This window comes from Phodopus roborovskii, unplaced genomic scaffold (genome assembly GCF_943737965.1).
Source record: "Phodopus roborovskii unplaced genomic scaffold, PHOROB, whole genome shotgun sequence".
In the NCBI taxonomy this organism is placed as follows: domain Eukaryota; kingdom Metazoa; phylum Chordata; class Mammalia; order Rodentia; family Cricetidae; genus Phodopus; species Phodopus roborovskii.
The window spans coordinates 1520253-1538019 of NW_026125281.1; positions in this window are offsets into that span (position 1 = coordinate 1520253).

A 17767-nucleotide genomic window follows, 5' to 3' on the forward strand; every position below is an offset into this window, starting at 1 on the left:
TACATATATATATGTATGTATCCATAAACCAAAATGTTGAATCTAACTTAGATCATGAAATGAAGCTTGAAAATATCTTCAAACCTCCTGAATTAAATTATAAAAGAAAATCAAGAAACTCCATGGGATGACAAAAATAGACTACAGATATACATAAATTTTTATAGCTGTCAGAACACAAAGGAGAATATACCTCAAGTATAATGATTGGTTTGAGCACACAAAAAGACACGAAAACCCAAATATCCAAGATTCAACCAAAGACTTGTGCTTTTTATTGAGTCCATTTTATCAGTATGAAGCAGTCGCTGTGACTGATGTATGTACAGGGAAGAAGGAAAGATAAAAGGGGGCAGAAAAGTAAGAGAAAAGAAAGGACAACCCAGGTGAGATAAAGCTCATTATTCGTTACTCAAAGGGGGCGGACTCACACAGACTTGCCTACCACTAACCTGATGAAGGCATTTTCTCAATTGAGATTCTCTAGTCCCAGATGACTTTAGTTGGTGTCCACAAAATACTAACCAGCGTAGTAAGTTAATGAATGGATGGCGCTGTATCCTAAGTTCATACAGTGCTCAATCAAAAAGCCTGTCTAAATACTGTTATATAAGCCATTCCTATCTTAACGTATCATGAACTTACAGTTGTGTTTCTCATAAAATCTTAGGTGCAATTTATTCTATTGGTGTTGGATCACAGAAATCAAGGTGATTATCCTCTATGAAGATCTTGGCAGATGTTCTAAACTTTGCCAAAAAAAAAAAAAAAAATCCTTTTAATTGGTACCTTTAAAAGGAAGTAAATATGGTAAGATTATTTTCATTAATAGCTTAATTACAATTTTGGGATGTAAACCAAATACCAATAATGGAAAATATGTGAGTAATTTGAATGCTAGAGTACATTATTGTGAAGTTTTTATTTTTTTGCAGGGTACATACAGTCAAAGCAAGTGTAATTGGGGTATGAGACAAAAGTACAGTCTTGTACTTAATTTTCAAAACATCTGACTTTTCGTTTTTAAATCTCATGTAATTATGTGTTTTATGTGTACGTATGTCTTGTACAGTGTGTGCTCCTGGTACTCTAGGGGGACAGAAGAGAGTGTTGGATCCTTTGACACTGGAATTACAGTTAAGTGCCTCCACACAGGTGCTAGCAACCAAACCTGTGTTCTTTGGAAGAGCAGTCAGTGCTGTTAACAGCTGGGCCATGTGTCCAGATCTCAATCCTCTAAGGTTTCTGTAAAAATACCTTTAAATTATTAATGTATTGACATGTTTTTATTAGTGACAAAATTTCTCTAGGCATCCCACTTGGTAGCGTCTTTCCGTAGCTTCTAAGTACCCCTTGTTTGCCTTGTTATCATCTTAATAAGCACAATTGCTTTGCGCCAGGAGTCCTTAGCTGTCCCGCATCTTCTAAGAACAGAATAACTAATGAGGCGCACAACCTCACCTCAGCTCTTCTCTCCTCCAGGACGTAAGACTCCAGACCCTGGCCAACATTGCAGGTGTAGGTGATCCTTTAAATGCTTTCCCATTTTTAGCTTTCCATTTTCACTCTTGAAAGCACTCACCTTGTGAGGCTTGCCATCTTGTGCCACTTTCAGAAACACCTCTCGTCTTTTCAAGTGCGATAAACGAAAGGCCCATGCCACTGAGCAGATTTGAGGTCGTGCTACAACCCATCAAGAAAATGATCTGTCCAGACACACGTTCAAATGCCCTCCCAGAATTAATGGAAAAGTAGAAAAGGTTGGATAGTCTTCCACAGGAGCGTTTATAGAAGTGGAATTCCTCTCAAAAGATCAGGAGATTAACAATGACGATTTAAAGGCAGTATCAGTGTGAAAAAATAAAGAAGCATACCTTTTAAAAAGAGCAGCAATACTGTTTAAAGATACATTAATAAGAAGGAGGAAAAACATGAATAAATTCAAGTAACTACTCAAGAGAAACTGCGTAAAATGTGGCAGACATATGCAGTTCTAGCATCTAGCATTCTGGATCCTGAGACATGACAAAGGTCAAGGCCAGGCTAGGCTACACAAATGGCCTCTGTCTCAAGACTATCAGGCTGCAACACACAGTTCAGTGTTGGAGAGCTTGCCTAGGATATACTGGTCCCTGATCTGTTCAATTTTAAAAATAAGTAGTACATTTTATTCAGCCAAGATATAGGCAACAAAAGTTTTAGTCCTACAAAAACTCCACTGAAGAGATACAGATAAGTGTTATGCTTTTCTTTTTTATGCATGATGAATATTCTATGCTGTATTTAATCCAGAGTTCTAAAATGAGATGTTTACATTCATTTATTGACTACTTATCTTTAGTCTTTTGAGGATGGTAAATTCACTGCATTTGTCCATTTATTGATTGTTGGGTTCTGTTTATTTTTTTGTAGTGTTTGAATTCTTTATTGCAGTGATATATTATTTATGATTTATTAAAACTTACCTGAAGATTCAGAAGACAAAGTGAGTCACAAGTCCTAGAAGCCAGACACAGGTCTTTAATATCAGCAGTCAGAAGACAGGAGGTGGTAGTGCACACCTTTAATCCTAGGACTCAGAATTAAGAGGCAGATGGATCTCCCAAGAGTTCAAGGCCACCCAGTAAATGATTTACTTTTGTTCCCTACTTCTCCAGTTCTGTCCCAAGCATCCAAAGCTGCTTCATGGCATAAAGCCAGGGCAAGGTCATTTTATAGAGATTGGCTTTGCATAATCCCCCTCTCCACAGATTTGGTTTTGGGAAATTTCCATACCTCTAACCCTACCTCATTGTTCAATGGTCTTAGCTTCATCTCTCCATCAGGTCTTATATTATAATTGAGGACTAGGCTCCAAGACCCCTGTAACCAAGTCTTTCCAGTCTTGAGGGATAATTCTTTTACAAGTGGACTACTAGTTTAACATCTGCTTCACAAAAGGTGAAGCTATATGAGACTATCCTTTACTGTAATCTCCTTAAATCTAACATTTCCACGGGAGTCCATTCCACTCTTTCACAGCCTTGGGGGATGTCTGTCATTTGGCAGTTGGTCCCATAAGGTGACTAGATAAATAAAAGTTGGTTGTTTGCAAACCTTAGCCATTCCTCTCTAACCTTATAATGAAATGCTGAAATTTGTTTTCCATTTAAATTCCTCTGGGCCTGCATATCTCTGTGACCTGTCTTATTATGTTTTTCAAAACTTGTATTTTAGCACTCATATTACCCAACATTTTTAATGATAAAACTGATAACGTTTTTAATTGGCATTCATAAGTTCTCATCGAAATTAGTTACCTCCTCATTTAATTGTTCCATTTTCAAACTGTCCACTGTATTATCATACAGAGACCTAAATCCTTCCCCCTTAAGATTCCAAATTGTCTCACCAAATCTACCAGTGAGGGTGGTGGCGCTTAAGGCTGTGTAGCACATCTGATCTGAGAACACAGGCAGTGAACACCCTGGATGAGGACAGCTTCAGCTGCTAGTGTGTAGCTGTGAGCTGAGACTGGCAGCTTTAGGAATGTGGACTAGAGGAAGCCACAGCTCAGGATTGTGTGGAAGAAGCATGTGTGGCAGGAGCTGCCTGAAGGCAGAACCAGCCAGTCTAGGGTGAGTAAATCTTGTTGTGTTTAGAGCCCAGGTGCCTCTGTCATTTGGCACCTCTGGAGTTTGTTGTAGAGAGGCTGCCACAACAACAACAAAAAATCCCAAATTCACTTAGAGGCTTTGGGGAAAAAGATAAGACCCTAGCCTGGCCAGTGACTCTAGTGAAAGCTCCATGTGCTGCCATAGCCTGTGCTGAGGGACGCAAAGCCATAAGCAAGTGACTATTCATGACTTCATGCCTTAAAGTTGGGCACCAAATGTAGCGCGATTTCTGAAATGGTCTTAATAATAAAAGTTTAGAGTCAGATTATAGGGGTAAGTGTTGTAAGACCGGAGAGACAAAGGAGAAAACCACATCATTCATACCTTATGTTCTCAACTTCCCAGTTATAAGAGATCAAACTCATGTCTTCCCTCACTCTGTATTCCTCCCTCAGCCCAGCCATATTACTTCCTGTCTGTCTGTCTGTCTATACAGACCTCCAGACCTCTATAGTTAGCTAGTGGCTAGTTCCGCACTCTGATCTTTAGGTAAGCTTTATTTGTTAGCAGACAAACCAATATCACCATATCTGTGAAAGATAAATGGCTAAAAATGTGATATATATGTATATATATATATGTATATTATATGTATTATGCGTATATAAAATGGAATTTTATTCAGTTATTAAGGCAAGCAAATGATGCCACTTGCAAGGAAGTGGATAGAACTGGAAACTATCATATTGTATGAAATAAACCAAATTCAGAAAAACGAGTATTCGGTGTTTCTCTCACGCGTGTCTTAGATTTTATACATACATAATCTCATTTCTGTATCTGTGACAGGAAGAGAAGGAAGGGAAGGGCAGAAGCAGAGAGGAACACATGAAATGAGAAGGTAAGGGGCAATTATGGCCGCAGATACGAAATGTAATGAATGAAAATGTCACTTGCAAGATGAAGGACTCTGCGGCAGATCAGTCACTAAGATCATGGCGACCTTCCACCGCCCGGATCAATTCCCAGCACCCACATGGAGGCTGAAAATCCCCAGTAACTCCAGTTCCTGGGGACTTGGTCCTCTCTTCTGGCCTTCTCAGGTACCAGGTAGAAAGAAGGTGTACAGACAGAAATGCAAGCAAAACACCCATATATAAAACATTTTTAAATGGTAAATAAATGCAAAAGACCTTTTAAAAGATTTAAACATATTAGAATTACTTCATATTACTTCTAAGTATCTAAGCTAAAGATTTCAAGGTAATCCCATTTCTCTATACAATTTAAAAATTAATGGGAGGAATTGTACATATTCCTTGAAAGGGAAATATGTCATGAATATGCAAAACAAAATTATTAGTATGTCATTCACTTGTTTAGGGAAAAAAAACATTCTTCATTTAGAAAGCTACTTTATACTATTACTGCAAACTGAGAGGACATTTTGCCCTATTCCCAACTTACTTTAAGTATAATATTTAAATATGAGATAAAATAAAATCAGCATCTTCTTTTATCTGTTATTGAACCAGAAACTAAAAAAATTGATCACTGCAGGCCAAATGCTGATCATACTGAAATATAGCATACACTCACTTAAGGATTTAACAATTTCTGAACAGACATTGCTCTGGTTGGCTCAAGCAATAGTGCCATTTTACAAAGATACTTTTCTTGCTAATGGAGCAGCTTGACAATTTTCAGAAACCCAGAGCACTTGAGTGAAAATTCAATAAGTACGTTAAAGAATACAAATGGTAACCAGGCCTTGGGGAAGCTACAGAATTGAAACACAACTTTTTTTTTGACAGTTTGTAGTATAGCTCTGGTCGTCTGTTTCAAAGTCTGTCAAAGAAAATGATAACTGGACTTAGGAGTTTAGTTTGATTCTTAAACCAAATAATTGGACAGGCTGTCTGGCCTTACTGCCTTTGGCCAACAAGGAAAGAAAAAAAAAAAAAAAAAAAAGGGAAAGTTTGAGTTTGGAGAAGCAAAACCACGAAAACCATCAGATTTCTGCTTCATCCTGGCAGAATCCTTTACTAAGTTCCATGCTATGAACACACAGCCAGGGAAGTCAGATGATGAAGGTGTCACCCGGGCTCTCCAGTGAACACATCCCCAAAGAAATGCCCTTTAACAGTCACGCCGTCTAAAGCGGCAGCACCGTTAGCCTCCAACTGTTGTACTCTCGACTTCCCAACGTCAAAGAGAAAATCACTCCACATTCATTGCATTGTGCCCCCAACTCTCGCTGAGGGAACTGATATGAGTATCTGTAGCGCCCACGATACAAGACAAGACAGCGGGTCATTCGTGCAACAGACATGCTGGATTGCCGAATGCCGTTTATTTATTGAGGGGAAGGTGCGGGCTTATATACTGACTCACAGCACATTGGAAAACAATCCAGAGTCAAGTGTGTAAGTTCTCGGGCTTAGTTCCTCCCCAGCAAATCAGGAAGAGTAGCAGTAACAACTCTGGGGCAAGATATTCCAGCCAACAGCTTCAGGCTTGCTCAGGGTGCCTCGGGTCCATGCAGGGCCCTGCATTTTTCCTGATCCAGTCTTCTGGTTAGGACACTCCCCATTCACAGCTCCCTCTGTGAAACCTCTGGCTGCCTCCTCTCTCACACACACCTTAGACAATGTTTACAACACGTACTTTACACAGATGCTTGCAGCCAGTTAGTTACCCTTAATCTTTGAGAGAATGTGTACGGAAACTTCCGAGTGAGATTTGCTTTGTTCTCCCAACGTATTTTTTACACTTACATCAATGATCTTACCATCTATGTTAACGCTTCTATTAGGAACGACTTTTCCCCATTTTCCTTAATGTGGATATTCTATGAATTTTCTTCAACTGTTTCAATTACTCACCAGATTATATAGAAACGAGGTGTCAGTACCAATCACAGGGGACCTCCCCACACATTGCTCAGCACAGTTTCCTTGTGTCTAATATTTCTATAAATCTTTAGCCCTCTATTTAAAAGGCTCATTTTCTGAATCCAGTAAAAAATTACTACATTCATAAGTATGTTCTGATATTTTAAAATCATTTTTCATAATTACTTTGGTGCCTTAAGAGTCAAATGCAGGGCTGAAGAGATTGTTAGGTTAAGAGTGTTCACTGCTCCATCACAGGACCAGTTTGGATTTCAGTTCTCACATCTGGTGGCTCACAACCCCTTGTAATTCCAGCTCCTGGGCAGCTACTGTCTGGCTTCTGGTCTCCATGAACCCCCCCCCCCACACACACACACTCACACATACTCACTCACATACACACACACACACACTAAAAACGTCATGTGCTAGTAGAAGTTACTTGTTTGGATTGGACTTTTTTTTTTTAACACACACAAACTTATTTTTACAATTCCTGTCTCCTTATTTCAAGTGCATATGCCAACTGAACAGAACTTTCCTTCCCCACAGCTTCTGTGGGACTTGGCTGAGGTCAAGATCTGCAGACTCTGTTACATGTTGTGTAAATTGGCAGTGCTTTTCAATCATATGCAATGGATCATCATAGAATTAGGACTCTTGGTAGATCTGAATCATTCCCAAGCATCTTTCTCTCTGTTCTGTCTCTTCCATTGTCTGCATTTCCATCATTTAAAACTTTAGATGAGGTAGGGATCTTAAAGCAGAGCCAAATCACGCCCTTCAATGGCATTGCCTTTAATTTGTAATCTTTATTTATTTTAGGGAGAGGGGGGAAAGGGAGTGAGGGAGGGAGAGAGAAAAAGAGAGAGAATGATGGGAGATGTCATTCTGTAAATATGTTTCTCGTACTGGTTAATGAATAAAGCAATGTTGGCCAATAGGAAAGCAAGATAGGCGGGACTAGGAGACAAGGAGGAATCCGGAAGTAGTAGGGAGGAGATTCAAGATGGAGGACGGAGAGAGAAGAACGCCGGCCCCTCTCTCTGGTAAGATAAGACCACGTGGAAACACTTAGATTAATAGAAATGGGTTACTATTTAAGACAGAGCTAGCCAATAAGAAATGCTTGTAACAGGCCAACAGAATTGTATCTAATACAATGTCTCTGTGTGTTATTTGGGGCTGGCTGAGCTGTGGGACCAGACCGGCAGGGAAAAACCATTCCTAACGAGAGGTGTCCTCTAGCATCTCAGCTGTCCCAGGGTGTCCAGAGTGATTTACTTATTCTGGTTCCACTGTGAAGGAAATTTTGTTTTATCTTCTGTTATTTATGTTTAAAGTGTAAGCCAAATTGGATTACCGACTTAATTGATCCTTAATTATTTACTCTGGATTACTATTAATTTTAACTATTATTGTTGAACTGGTTTTACGATTTATATTTTCCTACATAATTGGTCGTTTATTGACGCAATACAGACAATTGCTTTTTATCTTTAAAACTTTACTTATAGAGTACACTGGTATTTCTGGGTTTCCCCTCCTTTTGTACAACTGTTTAATCACCTATATGCCATTAAAATTGATAACAAAGAACCACTTCTAGATTGATATAATCATCTTTTTTGTAATTTTATATCTTTTTCATTTCTTCTTGTATCACTAATTTCTCAAATTTCTTGAAATGAATGCTTGGGCCATAATTTAGTTGAACTTTCTGTTAGTTTTCAGTGTAAACATTTTGTTTATATTCCTAGCCTGTGAAATTTTAGTGTTAGTTTTGTACAGGTATTGCTATTATTCTTTAGCCACATGTAATTTATAATCCCCACCACTAATTTCTCTTGTAATAGTAGAATTCATTATTATGGGGGCACAACCCCAAATGGAGTTTAGTGAGAGGAATTGAGAATGCTTTGAGAAAACTATAAGAGAAAAAGTTTCCTTAAAACAGAATTATTCTTGTAATATGTTCTGGAGCTCCTCCCAGGAGTAGCAGATGAGAATGTGTTTAGTTCAACTGTTCTTATTCATGTGCCTCTGTGGAAAAACATGTTTTTGCCACGTGTGGCTTATCCTTGTGATTCAACACTTTGCTTAACTTTTCTTTTCATTGTTTTTTAACTTATTGTACTGACTGCTCAAGGGTTTGATGTAAAGCAGAAACTCTTAAAGGAGCCATGTCAAGTTGTTTTTGTTTTGGTTTTTGTTTGTTTGTTTTCTAGCTTCCTCAGGCCCTACATGGATATTTGGGCATAATGTTGGTATGTCAAAATGTAGCTCTCTCTGTCTCTCTCTCTGTCTGTCTGTCTCTCTCTCTCTGTGTCTCTCTGTGTGTGTCTGTTTCTCTCTGTGTCTCTCTCTCTCTGGGGACCTGTTACCCAGCACCCAAGTGAATACACAGAGACTTATTCTTACTTCAGAATGCCTTGTCTTAGTTTAGCTTGTGTCTTGCCAGGCTTCTTCCTCCCCCCCCTTCTCCCCCCACCCCCAACCCCCAGGAGCTGAGGGCTCAACACAGGGCCTTGTGCTTGCTAGGAAAGCACTCTACCACTGAGCTAAATCCCCAACCCCTCTAACCAGCTTCTACCTCTTTCTATTCTATATACTTGTTGTTCCTTCCTACTCTGTGACTTGCTCTGTGGCTGAGTGGCTGGCCACTTCTGCCCTCTTCTCCTCCCTTTCTTCCTCTTTCTTCTCTATTTATTCTCTCTGCCTGCTGCCACACCAATCCTTTCTGCTTCCTCACCATTGGCTCTTCAGCTCTTTATTAGGCTAATTGGGTGTTTCAGACAGCCAACAGTAACACAGCTTCATAGAGTTAAACAAATGCAACATAAAAAAATGCAACATACTTTTGCATCATTCAACAAATATTCCACAGCGCATATGAATGTAACACACATTAAAATAAAGTTACACGACAAAATGCAATTTCAGTTAAGACAAGAGAGAGAGAGAGAGAGAGAGAGAGAGAGAGAGAGAGAGATTTTTCTCCATTCAGGCAAAATCAGAAGTAAAATCAGTGCCAAGGACAGCCATGCTGGTGACGGCTCCCTCAGCTCCTTACAGGAGCCCCCTTTAGATGTGTACCCTCCATTGCCTGAAAATTGCCCCTGAAGCATGGAGTGAGGAATTTGATAGTCATTATAATCCTGAATTCTCTCCTCTTTTTTTTTTTTTTTGGATGAAAACTTAAGAGAGCCTATGAAAAAGCTAACTTTATAATCTAGGCAAGCTAGGGCATGGCGAGAAAGGGAATTTGTTTCCCAGTTCCTCCTGGCCTCATGAGCTGTACTTGGTATTTTCAGTGCGATTAGAAAAACCAAAATGTTTACCCAATTATGCACTAATCAACCTACTTAAAACTCCAGGAGGAGAGACAGCATTGGGCAGGTCTCTCATATTATTTCCAGAGGGGAGAAGAGAACTACAGCTATTTGAATCCAGACTAAAAGAGGCATTTGTGTATTGAGTGGATCCTTCACTGCCCTTAAACTTACCTATTTTCCCTATCAAATTGTCTCCCGTGGGTATTACAGAGCAACAGGATAAACCTTTGGAATGGATTGAGTTATACCATAATGGCCATAAAATACTGACTGCTTACCTTGCTCAATTAGTGAATCAAAGGACGATCTGGTGTCATGTCAACAATTATATGGGTTTGATCCTTGCTGTATTTTGTTAACCTTAACTAGCAATCAGTTCTTTAAAAGCTTTGCAGAACTCTATGGATTTTCAAATTACATTTGCAGATTACCATTGGAAGGATAGGAAATCATTATCCAGCTGGTAAGCAACGGGATTTTCTTATATAAACTAAATTTGTGATTACAGAAATTGCCAACCTTCCTATTCCACAGGCAGATATTTACTTTATTGATGAAAGGATTCGTGGCCCAAATATTCATCAATCTGTTAACACTTGTTTTCCTCACTGCAACAGGTGGAACTGGATGTCCTGACTCATTTATTACAGTTAATTTAATAAACCCTTAAATACCATTCTGCTTATGTTGGAGGATTATTTCCAACAATAGACTCACACTTGTACACTCTACCTTCCCTGGTTTTATTGTAGTAAGAACTAAGCAAGCTGATACATTAACTTGCCCTATTTTTTACTTCTCCAGAATAAAGTTGACAAGGGGTAAGCATTTAATCATTGCAGATGGATCAAAGTATTATGGATTCCTATTCAGATCCTCTAGGACCAGGCCATCAAGGATAGTGTCAGAGGATAAGAAGACAGTGGATGATAGCCTATCCCCAGCTGAAGGGTAACGTCAGATATATCCCACATCTTCAGAGGTCAAGTCTGCCCACCCAGTCACCAAGTTAGGGACCTATGCACCAAGGGATAAGTTACTTTCCAAATGGCTCTGTGTTTATGACTGGACCTTGGGACCTAAACAGACACATTCTTTCATCTGAAGAATGTACTGCATTAAATTTTGCCTTGGATTTTGAGTCACTTCCCATTTATATAGGACATCATAAGATTTTTATTACTGTTAAAGTGAAATATGGGTTTAGAGTCTGTAAGATTCCAGAACTACTAATCATATCGATCTTTATTCAAGCTATTCTCCATATTTTTTGAACAATATCATAATTTAACTAACCGTACTGTGCATAGTTTGGATTTCTGTTCTTGGTGGCAGATTATTATGCAATGCTTTCGCTGTTCTAATATTACCATTTGCTTGTTTATAGGACAATTATAATTTATCTACAACCTCAAAAAGAAGGGAAAAATCCCTCCGGATATCATGCTACTAAATATTAAAAAGGGAGAGATACAGGAACATAGTCCAAGGAGGGAATTAAACAATTGTGCCATGAAAATAAATCTCAGATTCTGAATTTGTGACTGAACTTTAGTTTGACTTACAGTTTGTCACTTGTTTTTAGTATTTTAAAGTGTCCTTTAAAGGTATACAGACTTAGAATTATCCATAGTTAAATAGTGACTCTTGCCCACAATCACCCCAAACCTTCATCCTTTACAACCCAACTCTTGGTGTTTATTTTGATGCTTGAGTCAGTCAGTGGTTTTATTCTCCTCTACTTTTTGTGTTTATTAAAATGTCATTAAATGTTAAAACTTTATTGTGCTTCTCTCAAAGCGGGTATTAATTCTTATGAAAATTAATATTTTCACAGTTACTGTGTTGTTCAATAATTTGCACCATTCCCTTGGTAATCATTATACCTAAATCTCATATTGCACTTATTAATATTATAGAATCAATATCAATTACAGTGACACAAAGCCATGTAGGCATTGAAGCTTAGCCACCCTGCACTTCATTCCTTCCTTTATGCTGTCTAGCTCTTTACTTCTTTATTCTGTGGTATTATTCCTAAAACAATTATTCTGTTTGTGGCCAATATTTGTTTGGAGTACTAATATATGCTTTTAGGATTTCAGTTTCTTTCTTAATGAGTTGACGCTTAATATTCCAGTTTCACAAAAACATATTACTTTAGGCTCTTTCTGAAATATCTTCATTTTTTCATTTTCTTTAATAACGTTTAAATTAATTCCAAGTTTTAGTTTGAGAATTTTCTCCTCGGCACAGAAATATTAATTAGTTTGGCTCCTGGCATCTTTTTGTTTATAAGAATTATACTTCATCCAGGTTTCATGATTTTTTTTTTTTTTGTATGAAATTGCAGCTTTTCTGGTTGAATTTACTTTGGGATTTATAACTTTAAAAATAAGCGATCTATTAAACATTATTTAGTATAGAAAGTATACATATTCACATTGCTTAATGTGAATTAAATGCCTATTATTTACTGTTGTTGCATATAGCCATACTATATGTGTTAGTTATTACTCTAAGGATGGGAATTTATAGTCTCTATTTAAATTTTTTTATTGGTAATGTCAGTTATATCCAATGTATTTGTGTCATATTTATCCCCCCCCTTTGCAATTCTCTCTCTCTCTCTCTCTCTCTCTCTCTCTCTCTCTCTCTCTCTCTCTGTGTGTGTGTGTGTGTGTGTGTGTGTTCCTTTCCCTTCAATACACTGAGCCCTATTAGTTCTCTCTATGCCTAAGGATGTAAGGTCAGCCACTGAAGCATGGACAAGGTACCAGGTGTCACACCCATAAAAATTACAAAAGCAAACAAGAAAACCCTGAGTCTCCTTCACCCAGCAGCCATCAGCTGCCATTATCTCCTCAGCTAGGAATCAGACCCTTTGAGAAGCTCCCTGTCATTAAAGAATGTGATTAGCTTGGTGTTGTGTGAAATTTTGTTTGTGTCCTGACAAATAAAGTTTGCCTGGAGATCAGAGGAGAGAGCTACCTATCCACTAGTTAACCACAGAGGCCAGGTGTTGGCAGTTCATGCCTTTAATCCCTACATTTGGCGGGGGTGGGGAGGTGGAGAGATGAAGTATAAGGTAGAATAGAGATGGGATCAGCCCTTTTGGGACATAGGAATGATACAGGTAGCAAGCAACTGGCTACTGTTCCAGGTTCTCTGATCTTCCAAATCCCCCCCCCCCACACACACACTATTGACTTCTGAGTTTTGTTTGTCCATTTGTTTGCTTGTTGAGACAGGGTTTGTCTGTGTAGCTTTGGAACATGTCCTGGAACTGGCTCCGTAGATCAGGCTGGCCTCCAACTCACTGCCTCTGCCTTCCAATTGCTGGGATTAAAGGCATGCGCCACCACCACCCAGCGGACTCCTGATTTATTATTAATTAAGATTAATTAGATTAAGGCTTCGGCTTGGTCATCTGCAGCTGTGAGTTCATGGACACAATGGCCTTGCTTTATCTCTCTACTTTTAACAACCTATTGACTAATAGTACAGTATGACTTCATTTACAATATGTGTTCCCCTGCTACTCTGTAGGCTCCTCATCCTCTGAACCACAAGTATTCATGCTGTAGCCAACTCTTAGTCTATAGGAGGTCGACTCCTTAGGAGAAGACAATGGACACAATACTCCCAACAGCTATCACAACTTTGCTTTCACAATTGCTGATGCGATTTTCTTAGGATCTAGAAGTTACCTGTTACACAACAGAGATAGATTCTCTTGCCATTATCTAAAGATATTTTGTTTTATCATAAATTGAATTCGGGGATTTTTTTCCCTCTTGTCACTATGTTTTGGCCTTTTTCAGTTTATGGTAATGTGTTCATAACTTAATTGCAATTTCCTTGTTTGTGACATTACAATTTGCTTTGTCATCTTTCAGGATTTTTTCTTCCATTTGGCTATGAGCAGACTGACCATGGCACGTCTAGCTGTGATTTCTTTCCATTCATGCTGTCGGGTATGTAACATTTTGGAGAATGTTTAACAATTATGTGTACAACTACGCATCTATAGCCTTTTACAATTGTCCCATAGTCCATGCATCTCCCTCTAACTTTTAAATGTCTTTTCTCTCTCTCTCTTCTTCAATTGTTTTTATTTCTGTTGATTTGTTTTCCAATTTCCTTGATTTTTGTACATTATCTCCATTCTGCTATTAGATTCATAATGTGTATTCTAGAACAGGTCCACAATGTGCTATAATTACTAAAGATGTTTATTTTTCATTGTAAGTGTATGTGTGTGTGTGTGTTTATGTATACACACACACACATATATACATATATATTGCCTTAGCTACTGTTCCATTGTTATGAAAAAGGTGACTTATGAATAAAAATCATTTAATTGGGGGCTTGCTTACAGTTCAGAGGATTGCTTCATGATCCTCTCAGTGAGAAGCGTGGCTACAGGCAGCTATGGTGCTGGAGTAGTAGCTGGGAGCTTTTATCCTTTTTTTATAATTCTGTTATAGAACTTTCTAACTTTTTTTATTTGTCCTTTGTGTCTTTCACATCATGCTTCTGGATCCCATTCATTTCTTGTCCCTGCATATCCACCCTCTGCCCCTACACCCCAGCCCCCTGAGCCAAATAATATGTAAGAGAAGAAAGGAAAGAATGACATGAAAAATACCTCACCATGAAAGCTGCAGTGTGACACAGTGACTCATACAGGAAACCCTTTGTTCATTTATCTTCACTTGCAAGTGTCCACTGCAGAGTTGTTGGTCTGGTTCGAGGATTCTGGTTTCTGCACAGGATCGATGCTGGGCCCTCACTGGGACTCCTCTTGGTTATCTTGTGTTGCCCTATTGTGGAGATGCTAAGTTTTGGGTCTGCAGGACCAGCCCTCTTCGCTCCAGCAGATCACAGATGAGGTAGACATTATTGGGGTGGGCCATTCCATAACCCTGGTCCTGGGCCCTGGTGTTTGCAGGGTTGGTCAGCCCCAGCTCTGTCCCTTGTCCTCACAGCCAGGGCGAACTTTCCTGCATTGCCTTGGCCAGTTTATGCTTTGCAGTGATGAGCAAGTAGGGGGAGCAGTTCTCTATTCCCATCCATCTGCCACACCTACACCTTCAGGGCCAGCTCTACTGTGCTGCCCTGAGCAACTGTCTCATCTCTTCCGTAACTTATCATTTCCTCTCTTTACCCAGCCATATCGCTCCCTGTCTGTCTGTACAGACCTCCAGACTTCTGAGGTTAACTGGTGGGTAGCTCTGCAATCTTCTCTTCAGGCAATCGCTATTTGTTAGTGTATAAACAAGATGCCATCACACTAAGGTATAGAGTTTAATTTTCAAGAAAAAATAACTCAGCATTATGAAGTTCTTTAAGTGGAGTTGCTATTTTTTAAATTACATTCAGTGTGTGTGTGTGTGTGTGTGTGTGTGTGTGTGTGTGTGTGTGTATCACAGTGTATGTGTTTTGAGGGTAAAGGACAAATTGTGGGAGTCAGTTCGATTGTCTCTTTATATATGATCTGATCAGGGTGTAAAGCTCAGGTGTGGGTATTTGTTGCCAAGCATCTTTACCCACTGAGTTACCTTGCTGGTACAGAAGTAGCATATTTTTAAAGACAGTTGTAGAAAATCAAACTGAACTCCACACACACACACACACAAAACAAAACAAACAAAACAAAACAGAAACACTCTTTTTACCTATAAATTCAACAAAAATAGGCTGTATTTTTTGTCTTTTAAGTTTTTTTTCAGTGTTTAAAAATAGAACAATTTGTCACTTTCTATTTATGTTAACTAACAGAAAATAACCATCCCATCTACGAAAAATACAACTGAAAAGATTAAGGATGAAAATTTAAAGACTGGTTTTACTTTCATATTTCTTCATTTCATTTGTTGTATTAAGTTCAGGGAATAGAATATAATTTGATTTTCTTAGAGGGTTCCTTTTATTTTTTTCAGTACTTGTTTCATGATCTCGTGTATTTTCTATGCTCATAAACCAAATAATTTAAGAAAAAACAATTTATGTTTTCTCTTTAGCCCAGACCCACAGCTGCATCAGCCCCAAATAGCACACAGAGATGATGTATTAGATATAAAGCTGTTGGCCTGTTAGTAGTGTTTCTTATTGCAAGCTCTGTCTTAAATATTAACCCATTCCTATTCATCTTAGTATTTCCACATGGACTTATCTTACCAGAGAGAGGGCCGGACCTTCTTCTCAAGTCCCTACATCTTGAATCTCCCGTACTACATCTCCCAGAATCCTCCTTGTCCCTAGTCCCATCTATCTTGCCTTCTTATTTGCCAACAGTGCTTTATTTATTAACCAATAAGAGAAACATATTTGCAGAATGACATCTCCCATCATGTTTGTAAATGCTTTTATGGGAGGGTTTACAGGGCAGAAATCAAAAGAGGGAGTGATGTAGTTATAGCCTCCAAAATAAAAGAAATAGTTCAAGAATCATTATCATGCTGCTAGGTATCACCTTTGGAAACCTTGTACGGACTGTCATCACATGTAAAGGATTTTATATACAGCCAGAGAACCACCCCATCTCTTGTGTCCTGTCCCTAACCAAACACCAGTTTCGGCTGACGTAATCTGCCTCTGCTCAAATACACCACTTCACAAATCAGAGTCGGCATTCCGCAATGAGCAGGAATTTATTTTTGAATCCAAACAAAATAAGTCATAAAAGAAGAGACAAAAAGTCAGGACTAGGGCCTTACTTTCGTTAAGCCCTTTCCATCCTTGGGCTCTAATGCTTCATTTCATAATGCAAGCCTCGTAACAGTAAGTGCCTCTCTGTTTGACTCTTTTCTCCTGTAACTGTCTTGCTCGTCGTCTAGATCTTTCCTCCATTCTTTAGAGCCCCCAGACTTTTTCAAGTGTTGTACTTCCCACATGAGGTTCAGATTTCTGTATGGGGCATTTCCTTTTAGGAGAAAAGGGGTGCAGATTTAGATGCAATATTAATCTTTCGGCTATTGCCATTTACTCTTTAAATATTCATTAATTCACTCAACGTTCATAGAGTGCCTACCACAACCCGTGCAATTGTCAGTGGAAAATGCTCAATTTTCTGCTCTTAATCACAGAGGCAGATGATGAAGGTAAACATTGATATATTTGAGTCAACCGCTGAGAACCCAGGTACACCGCAGGAAGCTCATTGCTCCTGACTGTTGCCAACTAAAAGTCTAGTGTGAGTCTAAATCAGGTGGAGGGCTGTCAAGAACCATTGTTCACATCATGGAACTTATCACTTCCACAGCTCCTCAAATTCTGTGTTTTTTCGCCGGCTGCAAATTATGTAGATTGTTTTCCCCATATGTTTGAAATATAAGGATGATTGTTTCTCACATAAATTTTTAAGCTTGTATGAGCAGTGTAAACAGCGTGAAAGGTGAAGAGTGAGAATGTCATGTGTCACAGCGCATCAGGGTAATGAGATGTCTAACACAGTCTCACAGTCACACAGCCTGGGAAGCCCTTTCTTCATATTCATGTTCTTAATAACCACACATTTATAACATAGCATAGGCAAGGCCAAATATTTCCTTCAGTGGATTCCTGGGTCAATTCAAGGTAAACCATTATTCTACAAAACCGTGGTTCAGAAATAACCTAATTAGGCCTTATAACCACATTTCAAAGGGCTACTGTTCTGTTATTGTGTGTAAGATATAGAAGCTGCCCCCAATGATGCAAAAAAACGAGGAAAACTGATATGAAACATATAAGAGTACACTAACAATTTTCTAGACAGCACACTTGTATATTTTACATTATTTTTCTGAAGATCTATAGGCTTTGATTCCTTGCGATTGCTTCCCCCACCCCCTCACCCTTTCTACCAATGCTGCAGAGTTAATTTTATCGGTATGAGAAATATGAAGCTGGGGAATTTAATAATTGTTGCGCTAGGTAAGGGACGAAGCAAATT